Below are 22,420 nucleotides of genomic sequence, written 5' to 3'. Positions count from 1 at the left end.
CGGTATTGGCTAGGCCACGTTTTACGGATAAAGGATTCCCAAAGAGTATCCTTTTTGTTCATCTATATCTGGCTTAACGAAAAACAGGAAATTAACGAAATTTGTAGGAAACTTGCACAGCTAAATTGGCCTTACGTAACTCGGTACTTCAATGGATTGTTACTAGTAGCAGATATCTTTTGATAGCCCTGTTTTGAGATACCTGTTACTAGATACCTTTATTTTCAAATATGCTGATTTTACCACACTGATTTTCTACCAAGTGCAGATCGATGTTTTTATAGAGCTTGAAACTACATTCTAAGTTTTTGTCAAAGGATAAGAATACATTTTTTTCTCTTTTTTACATTCTGCTGTTATAGCTTTGAGAAGTCGAAGCGAAATTTTATTGAAAAAGCCATTTAGTTTTATATTTGATAATATTTCCAACTGCCTTGCACTTTTGAGTAGTATTTATTCCAAAGAGTATGGTAGAAGCGCAAGAACTAGCATAACGTAAACACAAAGTAGCTTACAAAAAGAAAAAATAGGGGTCCAAGCCAGCTTGGATGGGGCAGGAGGATCCCTCCCCTTCATTTTAGGATACTCCGGTCTAAGAAAAAAACTGTTTAAGTTTATATTGACCGAAGTGACAGTCAATAGGCTATCTATATTCCAGTTTAAACGGAATTATTCAAAAAATTCCTTTTCATGTCACATATGCTTTGAATAAGGTATTTTTTATAAAGGTATGGTAATACCTTTATAAAGGTAAAGGTAGTAAGGTATGGTATATGTTATGGTATTTGCTGAATAAGGTATTTGTTTCGTATGTAAGTTAAACTTTAGTGTAAATTGTCAATCAACATTTTTTTTTTATAATGGAGATTTTTATTACATGACTAATATATACAGAAAAAGCACGAAGCCCACCATTCTGGGCTTGTATGTCTACTCCTAGAATACTCTACATAACACATATGCATCGGGTTACCACACCTTCCATCTACCACCAATACCCACAAATTATTATAATTCTACTAAAAAAAAAAACAAACAAATACAACGTAGAGACAATAGGGAAAATTTCAATTCTGCTAAAAAAAAAAAAAAAAAAAAAAAAAAAAAAAAAAAAAAAAAAAAAAAAAAAAAAAAAAAAAAAAAAAAAACTCATAGAGGCTCATACATACATTATTACGAAACCTATTTTTTTGGTGTTAGCCAAAAAGCATGTTGGGGCGTAGGTGTTAAATGGAAAACTTCGCATGAATGCTTGTTCGAACCGAATAGAAACACTTCGCCCTCTCGCCTCCAGCGCAAATAATTACCTCCTCTAAGCTTCCTAGACTTCCGTCCCCAGGTTAAGTTGAATATAGTTAAAACTTCAATTTCAAAATTTCAGCTTCAATGTTCGGTCATAGTATTGATTCTTACTGCATGATCAACAGCTGTTGACCGTGAATATTATTTCTTTTTTATAGTGCCATCTTTAGAAATCTGTAAGCCTTTTTATAAATAAATCGGCTCCTTAAGAGGCTAATAAACGTTGATGCCGCACCCCGGGCGGCACGCCCGGGAGGACAAGCTTAAATTGTAATGTTTTGGATAAGATTATAACATTTACAGCATTGATAGTGCGGCAGGGGGCGACAAAGTTTACATATCCTCCTCTCCCCAAAGAAAAGACCTAACTTCAGCTCCGAGAAACCCAACCTCCTATTTTTGGTGGATTGACATCGTTCCTTAAAAAGATTTCTTGTTTTCTGTATCTAGTAGAAAGGAATTCAAGGTTTATTTTGCCTTCACCAACAAGTCAGCAAAGAAACTTTATGATTAAGCTACTTTGGCTTGGTGTAAAGCAGAGTAAAATATCGTTCCGTGGATTGACTTCTGTCTATGTTCTAATGCAGGTGTAACTATGGAAAAAGCAGAAGACAGATGGATTAATTTTGTAGAGTATTTTGTGACGTCCCTGATGGTGTCTTAGGAAGCAAAGCTAGAAACGTAGTTAGGAACGTTTGTGAGAATGGTTAGTGTTTAGTAGAAAGTATATTATGCTACATTTACTATATTACATTTTTAAGGGCTTTTTACGGTGATCAATGGGGTGTAGATCCAAAGTGGTAAGAGATGGAAACTCAGGACTTTTTCTTGGTGTGAGAATCGAGGTAGAAAAGTTCCAGTGAAGTGTGTGCAATTTCCAGTAATTTTCCAGTAAAAAAACGTCATATTGTACGTGGCGTCAGAGCAATGTTTTGATTTTTTTTTCCTTTGATTGCGACAGTTTTAAGACAGATCTTGATCTTCTAAGAACAGAGTTTTACGTTGGTTTACCATAAATAAAGTTTCTTCTGTGTCTTTTTTTTATTGGGAAGTTTTGATTCCGTGAATTCCCTACATTTTATCTCAGTAAAATGTCCTAGTTTCGAAGCTTAAATTTTTGGAAATCATATTGTCTTGGATACTGATAGAAATTTATATTGTCTCTTCGACAACTAAAAGTAAAAAAAAAAGGATACGGCATTAGAATTTACAGTCCGTACCGGCGGTGCTAATCTCCGTTTTTTGGCCCTTCAGCCAGGAAGTGCAATGGGGGTTGGGGGCCAACCATCCTGTGCTTTCGCATATCCTTCCTGTTTACCTTCCCCAGATTTTTCCAGGTTTCCATTTAGAGCTGGGTCTACTCTGACTGGGTTTGCAGAGTCACACCACTGACCCCTGTCCCAAACTGAAGAATTGGATACACTGGGACTCGAACCCGCGTCCTCTCAGACGAAGACGCGTCCTATCACTTCCGAATCCAGCGCACCAACCCACTCGGCCAGGACGGCTCTCTTCAACATCTGGACCAATCTTCTAGGAAATGAAGTTTACATTTGCTTTTCAGAAACATTTTTTTTTTCTGTGACTTTGTATTTTGAAGTTTTTATTCTGTAGGATTCCTTACTTTTTAACTTTTTAGACTTTTTAACTTTTCAGAGATAGAATAACTTTTAATACTGGTAGAACTTCATATTGTCTGTTCAAAAACAAAAGAAAAATTTTCGTGTGTCTCATAAACTTTCCGCAAGTAATAACAGTAATCGAGATTTCAAAAAAGAAGTTCTTTTTTTCCAAAATTTTTAATTTAGATGTAGTTTCCCAGAAAATTTCGAGTTTGTAAATCCGAAATCCGACCATTCTGGAGCTACAGACGGCTGCGGACGAAAAAAATAATTCAGCTGCAATAGCCGCTGTTCTGCAACGCAGAAAAAAAAGAAGAAAAACAGCTACCAAAGCAGTATTGTTGTACAATTTTTAAATAAAATTTGAATAATTTTGAATTTTGAATGCTATTTTTTGATGTACATCTGAAAATTTCAAATGTTAATATTTTTTCTGTCCGGCTCATAAAAAAGTAATAAAAATGTATAGAAACAAATGTTTTTTGTGTGTTTTTTGTAAATAGCCCCCTCCTCCGCTCCCGAACCCAAATACAACCTTTCAAACAAAATCCTGGATGTGGCCTTGAATATACCCCGAATTTGGATTTAAATCTTAGCCCTGAACCGAGAAATCTGGATAGAGTAATTTCTTTGACTTTCCTATACTTTTTTTTTTTTAGTTTTGCTTGCTGAAATACTGGTCAAACATGGTGTCTGATTTCCATTTGGATATGAAGATACTTTATATTGTTGATTGTTCTAAGGGTTTTGCTTAAAAAGTGAAATATATTTTATACGAAACAATGGGGGAGGGGGGCTTTTCAGTCTATCCTTTCAACCCATGTGGATGCCACATGCAACGTCTGGAGTCCATAAAACTAGTTTTCTTCTTTAAAAAAATCGCAAACATCAGGGGTCAAACTTCTGTTTTCAGTATTCTTCAAATCTTTTATCTTTTTGTTTAATTTCGGACGAATAACGGTATTGGCTAGGCCACGTTTTACGGACAAAGGATTCCCAAAGAGTATCATTTTGTTCGTCTATCTTTGGCTTAACGAAAAACAGGTTGCCCCCAAATGGGTTGGGCAAAAATTAAATAAAAGAATTTAAAGGAAACTTGCACAGGTATATTGGCCTCACGTAACTCGGTACTTCAATGGATTGTTACTAGTAGCAGATACCTTTTGATAGGCCTGTTTTGAGATACCTGTTACTAGATACCTTTATTTTCAGATATGCTGATTTTACCACACTGATTTTCTACCAAGTGCAGATCGATGTTTTTATAGAGCTTGAAACTACATTCTAAGTTTTTGTCAAAAGATTAGAATACATTTTTTTTCTCTTTTTTACATTCTGTTGTTATAGCTTTGAGAAGTCGAAGCGAAATTTTATTGAAAAAGCCGTTTAATTTTATATTTGATAATATTTCCAACTGCCTTGCACTTTTGAGTAGTATTTATTCCAAAGAGTATGGTAGAAGCGCAAGAACTAGCATAACTTAAACACAAAGTAGCCTACAAAAAGAGGAAATAGGGGCCCAAGCCAGCTTGAATGGGGCAGGAGGATCCCTCCTCTTCATTTTAGGATACTCTGGTCTAAGAAAAAAACTGTTTAAGTTTATATTGACCGAAGTGGCAGTCAATAGGTTATCTACATTCCAGTTTAAACGGAATTATTCAAAAAATTCCTTTTCATGTCACATATGCTTTGAATAAGGTATTTGTTATAAAGGTCCCTCCTCTTCATTTTAGGATACTCTGGTCTAAGAAAAAAACTGTTTAAGTTTATATTGACCGAAGTGGCAGTCAATAGGTTATCTACATTCCAGTTTAAACGGAATTATTCAAAAAATTCCTTTTCTTACTGCATGATCAACAGCTGTTGACCGTGAATATTATTTCTTTTTTATAGTGTCATCTTTAGAAATCTGTAAGCCTTTTTATAAATCAATCGGCTCCTTAAGAGGCTAAAAAACGTTGATGTTAAATAGATGTTAAGTTTTTTTTTGAAAGCCTAGTTTAAGGTTTCACTACTTATAACAGCAAGAAGCTTTTGAAAAATATAGCTAAATCGTAACCTAGTGCTTAACTCAGGAATGTACGGTCTTAACCCATGTTTTCCAAACTTACGTATTTATACGACAGTATATCTTTAGTTTCGCATTGGAAATAATGCATATATTTGAGTTGTCTATGGCCTATATGCTTTTTCATAGTAGTCTGGAAAACTCTGACTTTCCCAGGTGTTGAGTAAGGCATGCCTCCGAAAAGTATCTTCTAGCTACAGTTATTCTGATATTATGAAGTAAGAATCGTTTTCTGGCTTCACATTGTCCAAATATCCCCCCCCCGCTAATATGCAAATATATAGCCCAAATTACATATTTCTCATCTTTTCTGTCACTTCTCTTTGTCTTTTATCACGCTAAGCTGAAAGAAACTAAAAATGAAATCCAGTTCTACAATGAGTTAACGATGAACAACTTGAGTTGTCGGGGCTACATCATACAAGTTTCGAGTCGTCTATTTCGTTGGTGCTTTGTCTTTGGAGTTGAGAAAACACTAATTTTTCCAGTTTGGGTGGACCTCTGAAAAGTAGTTTCTAGAGATGCCACTGAGTTAGATTTTATTTACTTAGTAGATAGTAATTGCACTACTCAAATTTCTCCACGCAACTAACCAAAAGTAGTTTACTCAATATTGTAGTTAGTCAGGATAAAAATTGTTTGTGATTAAAAATTAATCACTTTAATCAGGATTAAAAGTCAGGATTATCAGGATTAAATCAATTAAATTAAATTAAATCATTAAATTAAATTAAATCAGGATTAAAAATTGATAGTGATGTAGTCAGGATTAAAAATTGTGCAATAAGGTTTTTCAGCATACACATAGCAAGCCAAGCTATGGATTCTTATAGAAAATTAAATAAATAAAAAACAAATTTTTTAAACTCAAAGTGACATTAAAGCTAACTACACTGTTCTGAACTACATATTCTAACATATTCATACATATTCTATATAATATGTACATATTCTACATATTCTAACTACATACTTTCTGAAAAAAAGAAATGTTTCCGGAATTCATCTTATGAGTTATATTACCTTTAGACTGTCATTAAACCTATTACTATTTGAAGCAAATGTATCTTCTACAAATAAACTTGAGTCCAAGTCACAATCTGCTTTTCATTTATTAACTATAAAATATTTCTTCAACTTCAGAAATAGAAAGCTGTTTTAGCAGGAAACAAGTTTATTGCGCAGCAGCACTGTTATTTTGTCTCTTTTTCATTCTTTAACTATCAAACGTTTCTTCCCCTTTAGAAAAATAAAACCTTTTATAGCAGGAAATAAGTTCATGTCACAATAAATCTGTTATACTCTCGAAACACAATTGTTATACTCTCCCCTTTTTCATGTTTAAGTATAAAACATTTCTACCCCTTCGGGAAAAGAAAACTTTTTCAGCAAAAACCAAGTTCATCTCCCAACACCTCACTATTAAGCTCTCACAATACTGCTGTTACTCTGTCTCCTTTACATTTTTTAACTCTCAAACATTTCGCTTCAGAAAAAAACCTTTTTAGCAGGAAATAAGTTCATCTCCCAACACCGGTGTTAAACTCTCGCAATACTGCTGTTATTCTGTCTCCTTTTCATTTTTTAACTCTCAAACATTTCTACCGCTTCAGAAAGAAAAACCTTTTTAGCAGGAAACAAGTTCATCTCAGAACTCCACTGTTATACTATTGCAATACTACTGTTATTCTGTCTCCTTTCATTTTTATGGCACTTGGTATTCACCAATTGTCATATAGCGATCGCAAGTTCTGTTGGCATGCCTGTCTGTCTGTCCTGGTTTTGCTAGTTTAGGCATTCCAGATAAGTTAGGACGATACAATTCGGCAGGCGTATCGGGGACCAGACTAGATTAAATTAGAAATAGTTTCCCCGATTCGAATATCTGGGGGGGGGGAGGGTAGTGGGGGGACGGTTAATTCGGAAAAATTAAAAAATGAAGTATTTTTAACTTACGAATGGGTGATAGGATCTTATTGAAATTTGATATTTAGATTGATATCGTGTCTCAGAGCTCTTATTTTAAATTCTAACTGGATCCGGTGACATTGGGGGAGTTTGGGGGGGGGGGGCTAAAATCTTGGAAAACGTTGAGAGTGGAGAGATCAGGATGAAACTTGGTAGGAAGAATAAGCACAAGTCCAAGATACGTGACTGACATAACCAGACCTAATCGGCTCTATTTGGGGGAGTTGGGGGGGGGGGAGTAATTCCAAAAAATTAAGAAATATGAGGTATTTGTAACTTACGAATGGGTGATCAGATCTTAACGAAAATTGAGACTTAGAAGGACCTTGTGCTTTAGAGCCCTCATTTTAATTTCTGACCAGGTCTGGTGAATTGGGGGGTGTTGGAGGGGGAAAAGGGAAATCTTGAAAAACGTGAAAATTGAGGTATCTTTATCTTACGAATGGGTGATAGGATCTTAATGAAACTTGATATATAGAAATCTCTTATGTCTCAGATGCTCCATTTTCAATTTGAATTGGATCCGGGGAGATAGGGGGCTAGAGCGGGGAAACAAAATCTTGGAAACCGGAAATCTTGGAAAACGCTTAGAGTAAAGGGATCAGAATGAAACTTGATGGGAAGAATAAGCACAAAATCTAGATACGTGATTGATATAATTGGAACGGATCCGCTGTCTTTGGGAGAGTTGAAGGGGGGATTTCCCGTGCTTTGATGAGTTCGGTGCTTCAGGACGTGCTAGAACGATGAAAATTGGTAGGCGTGTCCAGAACCTGCACAAATTGACTTGATAACAGTCATTTTCCAAATTCGACCATCTGGGGGGGGGGGGCTGAAGAGAGAGGAAAAATTGAAAAGAATTAGAGGTATTTTTAACTTGCGAATGGGTGATCAGATCCTAATGAAATTAGATATTAGGAAATCTTGGAAAAAGCTTAGAGTGGAGACATCGGGATGAAACTTGATGGGAAGAATAAACACAAGTCGTAGATACGTGCTTGACATAATCGGACTGAATCCGCTCTCTTTGGGGGAGTTGGGGGTGTAAATTTGGAAATATTAGAAAAATTGAAGTATTTTACGAACGGGCGACCAGATCTTAATGAAATTTGATATTTAGAAGTAATTCATATCTCAGAGCTCTTATTTTAAATCCCAGCCAGTTCAAGTGACATTGGTAGGAGTTGGAGGGGGAAACCGGAAATGTTGGAAAACGTCTAGAGTGGAGAGATCGTGATAGAACTTGATGGGTAGAATAAGCAAATGTCGTAGATACGTGATTGACGTTACCGGACTGGAGTCGCTCTCTTTGGGGAGTTAGGGGGTCCAGTGCTTTGGTGAGTTCTTTGCTTCTGGGTGTGTTAAGAAGATGTCAATTGGTAGGCGTGTCAGAGGCCTGCATAAATTGGGTTGATAAAGTTGTTTTCTTCGATGTGACCATCGGGGGGGGGGGGGGGGGTCTGAAAGGAGACGAAAAATTAGAAAAAATGAGTTATTTCTAACTTACGAGTGGGTTATCGGATCTTAATGAATTTTGATATTTAGAAGGACCTCGTGACTCAGAGCCTTATTTTAAATCCCGACTTGCATTAAGCCTCTGATTTTCCTTTTAAATGAATCTATTAATTCTTAGAATTTTGCTAGAGCTCATACCATATGAGCTCTTGGCTCTTGTTTAACTGTCAAACATGTCTACCGCTTCAGAAAAAAAACCTTTTCAGCAGGAAACAAGTTCATCTCAGAACACCATTGTTATACTATCGCAATACCGCTGTTATTCTGTCTCCTTTTGATTTTTTAACTCTCAAACATTTCGACCGCTTCGAAAAAAAACCCTTTTTAGCAGGAAACAAGTTCATCTCCCAACGCCACTGTTATACCATCGCAGTACCGCTGTTATTCTGTCTCCTTTTTATTTTTTAACTCTTAAACATTTCCACCGCTTCGGAAAGAAAAAACCTTTTTAGCAGGAAATAAGTTCATCTCCCAACGCCACTGTTATACCATCGCAGTACCGCTGTTATTCTGTCTCCTTTTCATTTTTTAACTCTTAAACATTTCCACCGCTTCGGAAAGAAAAAACCTTTTTAGCAGGAAATAAGTTCATCTCCCAACGCCACTGTTATACCATCGCAGTACCGCTGTTATTCTGTCTCCTTTTCATTTTTTAACTCTTAAACATTTCGACCGCTTCGGAAAGAAAAAACCTTTTTTAGCAGGAAATAAGTTCATCTCCCAACGCCACTGTTATACCATCGCAGTACCGCTGTTATTCTGTCTCCTTTTCATTTTTTAACTCTTAAACATTTCCACCGCTTCGGAAAGAAAAAACCTTTTTAGCAGGAAATAAGTTCATCTCCCAATACCACTGTTATACTATCGCAATATCACTGTAATTCTGTCTCCTTTTCATTTTTGAACTCTCAAACATTTCTTCCGCTTCACGAAACGAGAACCTTTTCGGTAGGAAAACAAGTTTATGTTGCAACATCGCCATTATGCTCTACCACCGCCAAACATATCTTGTTCATTCCCAATAAAATTGGTCTTTTGCCTAAATCATTTAATCAATCAGATAGGATATCCTGAAAAATCCTCGAACTCCGTAAAGACTTGGCGCAGATTAGGAATTCTATCCCAAATTCTCAGCGGGACTGTTCCCATGACTGAAGCGTTTACTCTCCTACTGAATATTTTTTTGTTTATTTTGCGGAGTCGTTTTTTCCTTTGCTCATTGTGAAACACCCAGATGAGCGATTTTCAACTTCTCTCTGTTTGTTGTTCAATTAGCGGAAGATTCTCGACACAATTTGAAACAGGTGTATTTAGTTATGACTTACTGAAATCTGTCATCAGTTAAGAAATTTAGGTGACATATAGCACCTAGGAGTTGAGCTCCTTGTATAGTCCGCACACTCAAGATAGACACATTGGAGGGGGGGGGGGGGTATGGGATTTTGGGCTGGAATCCCACATAGTTATTCTGTCAGAATAAAATAGGTATTACCACACAAACTAATTGGTATAAATTATTTTAATTCTTAACTTGTAGCTATTTTCGTGCTTTTCTATTCTGCTTCTATGAGTATACATTAACAAAGAATAAATGGAGAGTGGAAATTCCTACCTGGAATGATAGAAACAAAGTGTGAACAAGGTCAACTAAACACTTGTATTATTTTGATCTGTTTTTGCGCACATTAATCCGTGTATGGCACCACCTACAATGGTAGGGGCTATTAAATTTTTGTTTGTTTGTCTGATCTCTGTTCTATGCGGCTTGAATTATATTTTACCAAAAGATGTCTAATTCACAGTAAATAGTAAAATTGTTTGTGGTAACAAATTATAAGTAAGGAGGGACTCGGTCCAGTAGCAACCGGAACTCTAAAAAGAAATGATTTTGATAGCAGTTATTACGTCAAAAGAATTGGCTTTTTATGCTGATTCCAAATATATAAAATTTAATAAGTTTAATGATACTTGTCAAAAACTACTAGTCTGAAAAAATTTGCCTGATTCTTAAAAAAAGGCAAAATAAAACCCAAGAAGTCAAGAAACCTTTATGAAAATCACATCACCAAATTCAGCGTATCAGAGAACCCTGCCATTAATGTTTCAAGCCCCTATCTACAAAATTTTGCCAGAAAAAAGGTCATGGATACGCGTTGATGTTTTTTTCTCCCCCCCCCCCCCCAGGGTTGATGGTGTTGAACCAACGGTCCTATAAGATCGGGAGAGGGTTCCGGCGAAAGGAATTAGAGTTTTCGGTGCCCTTTTAAATTGACCAACTAGCCAGCAGTCTAGCTAGAGAAAAATACTAGCCAGAGAAAACTTGCCTGATTCTTGAAAAAGGTATGAAAGGCTCCCCCCCCCAACCTTCGGGATGAGGGTTGTAAGTTGTTTCCTAGTGCGTGCAAGTTTTTTTTATGGAGATGGTGGTCATATAAACTGTGGAGGGAGTTCACTGGATTGGTAATCCTAAATTCAAGTGCCCATTTCAATAGTCAAAATGATAGGAGGGCAGATACTCCCCCCATACACACGTGCCGTATATTCGCAAAATGGGTCTGATTGAATTTTTTAGATGACCGTTTGTTGTCTTAAAAACATCAAAAATGACTCACTCGATTAGATATTGAGAAGGCTAGTGTCCTTTTAATAGTTGAAAGTGATTGGAGGGTGACCAGCCCCCCCCCAGGCCCATAATTCCCCTAAACCCATATAATAAAATTTTGAGATATCCATTTTGTTCAGCGTAGTTAAAAGGTTTGGAAATCATGCCTTTGAGGATGACAACCCTCATAGGAAAGGAAAGGGTTACCAATCATTGGATTCGTAATCGAAAATCCCAGGTCTTTATTTGAGAGCCAAAGTGATCGGGGCAGCTACCACTACCCCTTGACGTTATATTTTCCCGAAGTGCATGTTATAGAAATTTTAGGGTAGCCATTTTGTTCAGCGTAGTTGAAAAGTACTTTAATTATGTCTTTGAAGGCTAACCCCCCCCCAAAAAAAAGACCCTCTGGGCAAGGGTTATAAGCTTTGCCCATGGGGCATATAAGGTTTTTTTTATAGAAAGGGAAGACATATAATCTTCGAAGGGGGTTCATTGAATTGGAAATCAGAAGTTCTAGCGCCCTTTTTGATAATCAAAAGTGAATTAAGGGCAACCAGCCCCCACTACCCCACGCCCATCATTTTCCCAGATACATCCGATTAAAATTTGGACATGTTTTTTTGTGTGCAGTTGAATCGCCATTAATTATTTCTTTGAAGATTACAACCCCCACATCCCTCAGGATAAGGGTTGTAAGTTATGCCCCGGGGGGAACTTAAAGTTTTCTATGGAAAGTATCGACACATAATCTTTGGAGGGGGCTCTTTGGATTGGAAGTAAGAAGTTCTAGCACTCTTTTAATAGTCAAAAGTGATTTGGGTGCAGCCAGTTCCCCCCCCCCCCCCATGCCCATCATTTTCACAAATACATCCAATCAAAATTTTGACATAGCAATTTTTCAGTGTAACTGAAACGTCCAGTAATTATGTCTTTGAAGATTACAACCCTCCCCCCACAGTTCTCAGGGTAAGGGTTGTATGTTACACCACGGAGGCATATAGTTTCTTATGGAAAGGGTAGTCATATAATCTTCTGAGGGGGCTCAATGCATTGGAAATCAGAAGTTATAGTGCCCATTTAAACAGTTAAAAGGGATTGGAGGGTAACCAGTCCCCTTTTCCCCTTCTTGCTTATCATTTCACTAAACGTGTCAATTGTTTCGGATCTGCTACTATCATTATTTCTGCCCTACAATTCAAATAAATGAAAATAGTTCAAGCGTATCCAGGTTGTCAAAGAGCATATATAGAATCTTTTGGAAATGATATTAAGTTTTAGTGTTCAGATCAACTTGAGGAGGTGTAGAATTAAATTAAAAAAAAATTATTTGCGTCAGGATTAATAATTGTACAATGAGTTATTTTCAGCATACACATAGCAAGCCAAGCTATGGGTTCTTATAGAAAATTAAATAAATAAAAAACAAGTTTTTTATGCTCAAAGCGACATTAAAGCTTAAAACGAACAGAAATTATTCCGTGTATGAAAGGAGCTGTCTCCTCCTCAACGCCAAAGTTTCTTATTACTTTTTAAGAAGTAGAGTTATGACAAAGACTCAAACTTTAGCATAAGCATCATAGTGGTGAGGAGGCCCTTTCATATACGGTATAATTTCTGTTTGTTTTAAGTTTTAATGTCGTTACTTACTTTCAGTTAAAAAAACTTGCTTTTTCATTTAATTTCTGAACGCTTTTCAATTAATGCAGATCTGAGTTTGGCTTTAATTACGTGAATGAAATTTGCGTATTAATTTTGGCAAAGTTCCAACCGTATAAAATTTCCTCTGGAAAGTTTACTGATGTTAGGCTGTTTAACATTACTTAGGGCACAAAAAAGCTTCATTGGCAACACAATAAAGCCATCAAAATAAGTTTACAAGAGCTGAACATAAAATTCATTTTTTTTTGCTGTAAAACTGTAAGTAACGCAACAGATAATTGTATGCTGTTACTTTTGATAAAAGTAAACAACTGTTTAGATAATCGGACGCCTATTATATAGATTCAAAAATTTCGTTACTGCAAATTTTAGAGCCATTTTCCCGCTTCATAAATCAAAGAAAATGATTAGTTAACGATTTCATTAAGTAGCGTAAAAAGTGAGGAGAGGGTAACCCCCCTCATTTACATAAAAATTTCTGTTTTTTGTAAGTTTGATGCTGCTCCTCATTTTTGAAAAGGCCTGTTTTTAAAAAGAATTTAATTTCTGATCTTTTTTAGATGATGCTGAAAAAACTGGCTCCCCTTCATGGGAAATTCCTTCCCCTTACGGTAAATCCTCCAGGTAATTTCACTCCACATAAAATACCTCCACCAGAAAAATTCTCCCAAACAATTCCGTTCTAGCTGAAAACTCCCCTGGAAAACTTTTTGCGGTTTCTGATTGTTTTAAAATCATGCCAAAAATCCCCCCTCGATGGAGAATTCTTCCCACAAATACCCCTTCCTCCGTTCCATAGTAAAAAGGTGCTATCGCAGGAAAATTCCCCCACCTACGGAAGGATATTCCAGCCAACTTCACCCCAGTAAATATTTCCCTCCCAGTAAATATTTCGCTCTGGGGAATTTATCCTTTGGAAGACTTCAACGTGGAGAATTCCTCCAATGGAAAATCCACCCACCTGTGGAAAGATACTCTAGACAATTTCAACTGTGTAAATGTTTCCCCCGAACAATCCCCCTTAACATCTCCACCCGTAAAATTGAGTAGGTACAGAGAAAATAAGACAAAAAAGAATTTCATACAATAATCCTGGTAAATTCTTCCAGTGTGAAATTTCCCTTTGAAAGCTCACCCCAGGGAACCTTTCTTCCCACGGAAAATTATCTCGATTCTCACCCCCACCCCGAAAAATGTCTGTATACTTCCCGATAAGAAATACTACACGTAAACAAAGGGCAAATTTCATGACTTACAAACCTTTTGCAAGGGGATATGGAAGGGTTGTGTTATCCTCAAATATATAGTTACTGGGCTTTTCAACTATGTTGAACAAAATGGTTATCTCAGAATTCTGATCAAATCACTTTTAGGAAAAAGATGGATTGGAGGGGGGTCAGTTGCCCTCCAATCTTTTAGGTCAATTAAAAAGGATACTATGGCTTTTAATTTCCGTTTGAATGAGCCGTTGGTCAATATTCTAGGATTATTGGTTCGATGCAAACACCCATGGAGAAAACAAACAAATAAAGACGCATCCATGGTCTTTCTTCTGGAAAAAAAATTCCACATTTTTGCAGGTAGGAGCTTCAAAAATTCTACAATGGAGTTCTTGGATGTGCGGTATGATTTTCATTAAAATGGTATGATTTTTGATAAGAAATGGTATTGATAAGAAATGATATGATTTTCATTAAATTCCCTCACTTTTATGAGACATTTACCCCTTTTTTGGAAATCAGGCAAATTTTTCAACTCAATAAATTTAATATAATTTGAAATCAACGTAATAATTCAATTCCTTCGATTTATTTTTTGATATCAAAATTCCTTTTTTTTACAGTTTTGATTACTATTGAGCCCCATCGCTCCTTATTCAAGATTCAAGATTCAAGATTTTATTTAAACTTCTGTACAACACACACAATATATATAAAAAAAGGGTCAAGCCGGAGACACAAGGTCGATTGACAAAGACCCGGTATAACAATATAGCACACCTATTTGACAGAAAAAAGAAACAAAAACAAATGCATAAAATAAATATCAATAAATCCACGACTCACCACTAGACGGGAACCCACCCACAAAACAACTGACACTCGGCAAATATCAATCCGAAAAACAAAACAAAACAGTGTGCAAGCGAGGGTGATCGATGACTGGTAACTTATTTGAAAAAAAAAAATAATAATAAAAAAAAATAAAATGAGCCCACCTTATCAATATCAAACAAACAACTATTCACTTTAAGATTTTTTTTTTATTACTGATTCTTGAATTTATTTATAAGGATAGAATGAAGTTGCTTTTTAATATGTGGGAGAGATTTACTGCAGTCAATATATGGTAGATAAAAATGCCATGAACCCATGATCGAAAAATATGGCGAGAACCGTGATCTCTCAGTGGTTAATTTCAGGTGCTGCATTCTCCATTTATTACGGGTTTCATAAACATGGTCAGGTTGCTCAGGGAAAAAATTTCTCGTACGAAAGTACGGAGGCAGTTCTGAGTGGTTATATTTTACCTTAAATAAAAAAGAATGAAGAGTGAATAATTCTGAAACAGGCAAAATATTAGTTAATAAATATATAGTTTCAGTTTTAGATTTATTTGGATAGGAAGAAGGTGACGGTAAATATCTTTGCAAAATTCGAAGAGCCCGGTTTTGAAGAGTCTGTATCGGTTTTATATGATATTTGAAAGTTGCTAAATAAATTAGGGGACAATACGTAAGATGGGAATGCACCAAGGCAAAATAAATGAGTCGTAGAACTTCATAGGGGAAAAAATGCTGAAGCCTCCTCATTACACCAACTCCTTGGGAGATTTTAACGCGTGATCTATAACAATGTTCTTTATAAGATAGATTTTCATCAATAGTTATACCAAGATACCGGAGTGAAGTTACCCTTTGAATTCGAATATCTGTAGCCTGATCAATTATAGTTGAAATTCCTTTTGCTTTGTGTCCAAGTCTACTATAAATGATGAATTTCGTTTTGGCGGCATTCAATGACAAAAGATTAGCTTTTAGCCATACAATCAGCTGGGAAAACACGATTTGCAGCTTCTCTTTGACATCATCTTCCGACTTCCCTGCAAGTGTTGATCCAGTATCATCGGCGAAAAGGACATTCAGGGTGTTGGTTTCTGTTGCTGATGGAAGGTCATTTATGTATATTAGGAAGAGCAGTGGTCCCAGAATTGAACCCTGAGGAACACCAATATTGGACAATAAGCATGGATCCGAAGCTGTTTTATTGATAGTTGTTACTTGGGATCGACCTGTTAGGTAAGATGCGATAAAATCGTGCGCTGGTCCTCGTATCCCGCCATGGTTTAATTTAAACAACAATATTTCGTGACAAATCGTGTCAAATGCCTTCTCAAGATCCAAAAAAATACTTGCCGGAATCATTTTTTTATCAAGACATTCGTGAATAAATTGGACCATTGTCAGGATAGCGTCCTGCGTACTATGTCCCTTTCTAAACCCATACTGATTTTTTGAAAAATAATCATTCGAAGTAAGGAAATTATACACTCGATTATAAAAACATTGCTCCATTAATTTAGAAAAGCCTGAAAGAATAGATATCGGCAAGCTTTCTCAAGCTCGTAAAATAGGGGGAAACAACCCCTAAAAGTCGTAGAATCTTAACAAAAATCACACCATCAGATTCTAACGGAAATGAAAAGTTCTAGTGCCCTTTTTAAGTGACCAAAAAATTGGAGGGCACCTAGGCCATTTTGAGATAGCCATTTTATTTAACCTTATAACTATGTTTTTGGGGACGACTTACTCCCCCACAGTCGCCGTGGGAGGGGCTACAAGTTACAAACTCTGACCAGTGCTTACATATAGTAATGGTTATTTGGAAGTGTACAGACGTATTCAGGGGGATTTTTTGGTTGGAGGGGGGGGGGGGGGGTTTGAGAAGAGGGGAATATGTTTAGGGAACTTTCCTTGGAGGAATTTATTATGGGGGAAGGAAATTTCTATGAAGGGAGCGCAGGATTTTCTAGCATTATTTAAAGGAAAACAATGAAAAAATAAATACGAAAAAGTTTTTTCAACTGAAAGTAAGGAGCAGAATTAAAACTTAAAACGAACAGAAATTATTACGCATATGAGGGGCTCACCTCCTCCTAATACCTCGCTCTTTACGCTAAAGTATTTTAGTAATTTCAACTATTTATTCTACTTATTTATTCTACTATTTATTTATCTACTCTTTACGCTAAAGTTTTTTACTGTCTTAAAAAGTAGAGTTAAGAGAAAGAGTCAAACTTTAGCGTAAAGAGCGGGGCGTTGTTGAGGAAGCAGCCCCTTTCACATACGAAGTAATTTCTGTTCGTTGTAAGTTTTAATGTCGCTCCTTACCTTCCGTTAAAAAACTTTTTTTTTTTTATTTAATTCCCAGAAGATTCTGGATATGCTCTTTGACAACCTGGATACGCTTGCACTCTTTTCATTTATTTGAATTGTAGGGCAGAAATAGTGATAATAGCAGAGTCAAAACAATTGTTACGTTTAGGGAAATGATGAGCAAGAAGGGGACAAGGGAGCTGGTTACCCTCCTATCACTTTTAACTATTTAAATGGGCACTATAGCTTCTGATTTCCAATGCATTGAGCCCCCTCAGAAGTTTGTATGACCACCTTTTCCATAAAACACTAAATGCCTCCGGCATGTAACATACAACCCTTGCCCTGAGAGCTTTGGGGGGAGGGTTTTAATCTTCATAGACAATATTACTGGACGTTTCCATTACGCTGAAAAATTGCTATGTCCAAATTTTGATTTGATGTATTTGATAAAATGATGGGAACGGAGGGGGGGGGGTAGGTTGCCCTCAAATCATTTTGACTGTTAGAAATGGTGCTAAACTTCTGACTTCCAATCAAAAGAGCCCCCTTCAGAGATCCTTTCCATAGAAAAACTTTATATGCCCCCTGGAGCATAACTTAAACCCTTATCCTGAAGGTTTTTGGGGTTATAATCTTCAAAGAAACAATTCATGGGCATATCAACTGCACTGAAAAAAAAAACTATGTCAAAATTTTGATTGGATATATTTAGAGAAATGATGGCTGTGGGGGTTGCCCTTAATTCACTTTTGACTATTAAAAAGGGTGCTAAGACTTCTGATTTCCAGTCCAATGAGTCCCCTTCGAAGATTATATGACCATACTCTTCATATAAAAAACCTTATATGCCCCATGGGAAAAAAATTATAATCCCTGCCATTAGGTTTTTCGGGGGAGAGGGGGTTGTAATCTTCAAAGACATAATTGCTAGACTATTCAACTACACTGAACAAAATGGCTACCTTGAAATTTCTATCACATGCATTTCGGGAAAATATACCGTCAGGGGTGAGTGGTAGCTGCCCCCCGATCACTTTGGCTCTCAAAAAAGGATCTGGGACTTCTGATTACCAATCCATGAGGTAGTAGTCCTTTCCTATCCTATGGACTATGCTTCTCATAAAACCAAACCTTATATTTCCCAGGGCATAACTTACAACCCTCACCTTGAGGCCTTTGAGGGAGGTTGTCATCCTCAAAGACATAATTTCCAGACCTTTTAACTACGCTGAACAAAATAGCTATCTCAAAGTTTTGATTGGGTGGGTGTAGGGAAATGATGGGCTTGGGGGGCTGGTCGCCCTCCAATCACTTTCAACTATTAAAAGGACACTAGTGTTCTCAATTAGCAATCGAATGAGCCATTTTTGATGTTTCTAAGATAACAAACGGTCATCAAAAATTTCTATCAGATCCATTTTGCGAAAATACAGCGCGTATGTGTGTGTGTGTGTGTGTGTGGTGGGGGGAGGTATCTGCTCCCCGATTACTTTGGCTATTAAAATGGGCCCTGGAACTTCGGATTATTAATCCAATAAACTCTCTCCAAAGTTTATACGACCACCCTCTCCATAAAAAAAAAATTTATATGGCCTAGGACGCAACTTACAACCCTCATCCTGAAGGGTGTGGTAGAGTCTTTCCTGCCTTTTTCAAGAATCAAACAAGTTTTCTCTGGCTAGTAGTTTTCTCTAGCTAGTAGCCTGGCTAGTTGTTAACTTTAAAATGGCACTGAAGACTCTGATTTCCTCTTGCTGGAACCTTCTCTTGATCTTATAGGACTAATGGTTAAACACCATCACCACTGGGGGAAGAAAAAAAAAACAACATAAACGCGTATTCGTGACCTTTTTTTCTGGGAGAAATGCGAAAGATACAAAATTCAAAATCCCATTTTTTTGTAGATAGGGGCCATTCTGATTGGAAATCGGAAAGAATCTTCACGCAGTGCTTCCCCCAGTTTTTTTTTTCAATGAGACGGCATATGCCGCAAACTATGCCAATCAACAAAATTTCACAATAGCCTGAATGTTACTGGTAACCATCATAAGACATTTCTTACGGGTGTAACATTGATGGGCAATCTCAAATATCCTCAAGTTGAAATGTACAGGAGGGCATAGTACCGTGTAAACCAGATAGCAAAAAATATCGGAAAAACTGTTTCTTCACACTAAGAAGCAGTCTGAAATATATTTTAATGAAGAAATTTCTGACAACATTACGAAAAACTATCAGTTGGCGAGATTTCATTGAATTACTGACTGTTTCCGTACCGTTTGTTTTTCTTTCCCGAGGGACAAAGTCGTTCAACCGATTACCAGATAATTCAATTTTATGGAAAAAAGTTGCTAAGGCAGTATTTACTCAACAAGCCAAACCCCGTCGGCCTCAAAAACTTTGTCTTGGCTAATCTGAAGGGCATCGTGCTTGGCTTTGAGATTTATCACGGTGCCAATATGCTTTTTAAAAGTATGAAATGCCATGGCCTTGCAGCTGGAATCGTACTCCGGCTATGTCAAACTCTCCCAACCGGATCTTGCCTCTATTTTGATCGATTTTTCAACTCAACAAAACTACTCGACCTTCTGTGCGAAAAGCAGGTATTTGCAGGTTGCACAATGATTTAAAATAGATTTTGAAAAGAGACCTATGAAGCCAGATAAAGAAATGGAAAAGTAAGAGAGAGGATTGAGCGTTGCATTTGTACGAGAAGATCAAAAGCTACCTACTATGGAATGGTTTTATGAAAGAATCTGCTTAGTCATACATTAAATGAGGATTTATTGCATTTTTTTCATATTCTTCCCGTATTCCATTCTTGATTTTCCAACTTCTTATCTTGAGTCTACGAGCTAGCCCTTCTTAGCGTAAGTTTCAAAAGAGAGCAAAACAGATAACAAGTTTGGTATTACTGGAATTTTATTAGCAGTGCGTTTGTGCGAGAAGATCAAAATCCACCCATAATGGAATGGTTTTATGAAAGAATTACGACACTAGGTTTGAATTGCAATTCAGTAGAAAAAGAGACAACAATGGGAAGATGGGACACAAAGCTGGGGATGAGGATCACAATATCTCACCCAAGGTCTTTAACTGACTTCAAAAAGCACATGGGCTTCGTGGACACGACTGATCGCATGATCAGCTATTACCGATTCCCTTCCAGCACTAGAAAATGGACCATAAGATTCCTTCATTATTTTATTGATGCTGTACACTACAACGCTTTCATCAAGTTGCAGGCTCATGAAGAAAATAGCAGGCAAAGCTTTGACGTACTCATCTTATATCGTTTGTACGTTGCAGAGCACCTTCTCTGTTGGCTGGAACCGGAGAAGTATGCTGAGAAAGATGACGATTGTGAAATACTTTCAGCTGGTAATTTCAATAATCGCTGATCATTACCGCCTGAGATATTTAGAGGAGTAACCTACTTACCCGAATACCACGACCTAAAGAAGGGCACGAGGTACGACCTTCCTGGCTGCTCAACAAAGACGAGGGGTATTGGATTGAATTTAAAGTGTTTCTATGTCTCACAACAAACCCTGTAAGTTTCAACTTCATACACAAAACTATTCCTAAAATATCGTTGACACACCCTTTTGACAACCCACATTTAGACAGTGTGTTGTGATTCAGTTCACCTTTTCCCTCTAAACTCCCTGAAAATTTCCCCTTTTTAGCCTTAGGCGTGATTGAAACAGCGGTTAATAGTAGTTTAAGTAGTTCTAGCAGTAGTATTAAAAGTAATAAAACTGGTAATAGTAGCAGCAATAGAATTAAAAACATTGTGCTTTGATGTGTTGAATACCCTCTCCTCAAGTCTTGGAAGTTTCAAATTAATACAGTTAGCTATTGCTATGGTATTGCCGATATGTCCTTCTGATAATATGTGCATTCATATACTTCTTGAAATTTTCACCTTAATACTCTTAGCCTTACAAATATTTGCAATAGAAGTAGTAGTTGGAGCGCATATTTCCTTTTGATCACTTGTACTTCTCCTTTAAATATTCTTTTAAATCTTAAATTTAATCCCCAAATCTGTTCTTGAGATACGCCCTTTTGACAATTTGTATTCATGAACTTCATGATTGAAACTTCACCCAGAAGTTTCACCTTGATGCGGTAGGCTGTTCAGAAAATGTTACCAATATGTCCTTTAGACCCCTTTTCGACGCCCTTTTTATATTAATACTTTTAGCCTTACAAGTAGTTACAATCAAAATACTAGCTGGAGTAGTTCAGCAGCAGTAGAAGTTGTAGTAGTAGCACTGGTGGTAGTGTCAGAAGTAGCATGGACGGATTACCTCTTGGTCAATTGATCTTCCCCTTTAAGCATTCCCTAAATGTAATTTAAGAATTCCCTAAATAGTCGTGGTAGTAGTAGTAGTAGCACTAGTATCGTGCCGATATTGTCTCTTTGGTCAGTTGATGATATCTCCTATGACCTCCTGAAAGTTCGATTCTTTTCTGAGTCATTTTTCAGTCATTTTTTAGTTATACCCTTTTGAAAACCCGTATGCACATAACAGACATTAGTTTAGTTCAACACTCCCCTCAGCATTCTCTGAAAGGCTCACTTGAATGCCCTTCGTCTTTTTTGAAAATGAAGGCCAAACATACCCACCGTTCTCAATAATATGTACTACATGTAAACAATGAGCGAATTGCCTAACTTATATCCCTTGCCCTGAGTGCTCCGGGGTTGGGGGGTTAACATTCCCAAAGACGTAATTACTGGATATTTTTATACAACTGAACAGAATAGTTGCCCACAAATTTTGATTGAAGGCTATTTGGGAAATGATGAGAATGGGGGGTGGCTGGTTGCCCTCCAATCACTTTTGACTCCTAAAAAGGGCACTAAAACATTCAATTTCAATAAAATGGACCCCATTTAAAGTTTATATAACCATCTTTTCCATAAAACCTTTTTTACCCCGGGCATAACTTAAAATCCTTGCCCCCAGGCTCTGGGGGGTCGTTGTAATCCCCAAAGACGGAATCACAGAGCCTTTCATCTATGCCGAACAAAATGGCTATCTCAAGATTTTGATTGGATAATTTAGGGAGAAGATGGGATGGGCGTGAGTGCTAGGGCTCTTGGTACTCTAATGACTTTTGATTCTTAACAAGGGCACTAGAACTTTCAATTTCCTAGTGAATGAACACATTTTGAAGTTCTTACAACAACTTCTTTTAAACGACGTGTCTTGGTCAGAAAAGAACGAAAATAAATTTTTCCACATCGCTCTTTCCTTAGTCAGCCCTTTTGCACTGCCTATGATACGTTT

The sequence above is a fragment of the Artemia franciscana genome, chromosome 11, assembly GCF_032884065.1.
Source record: "Artemia franciscana chromosome 11, ASM3288406v1, whole genome shotgun sequence".
Taxonomy (NCBI): Eukaryota; Metazoa; Arthropoda; class Branchiopoda; order Anostraca; family Artemiidae; genus Artemia; species Artemia franciscana.
Note: the sequence above shows the minus strand (reverse complement) of the source record.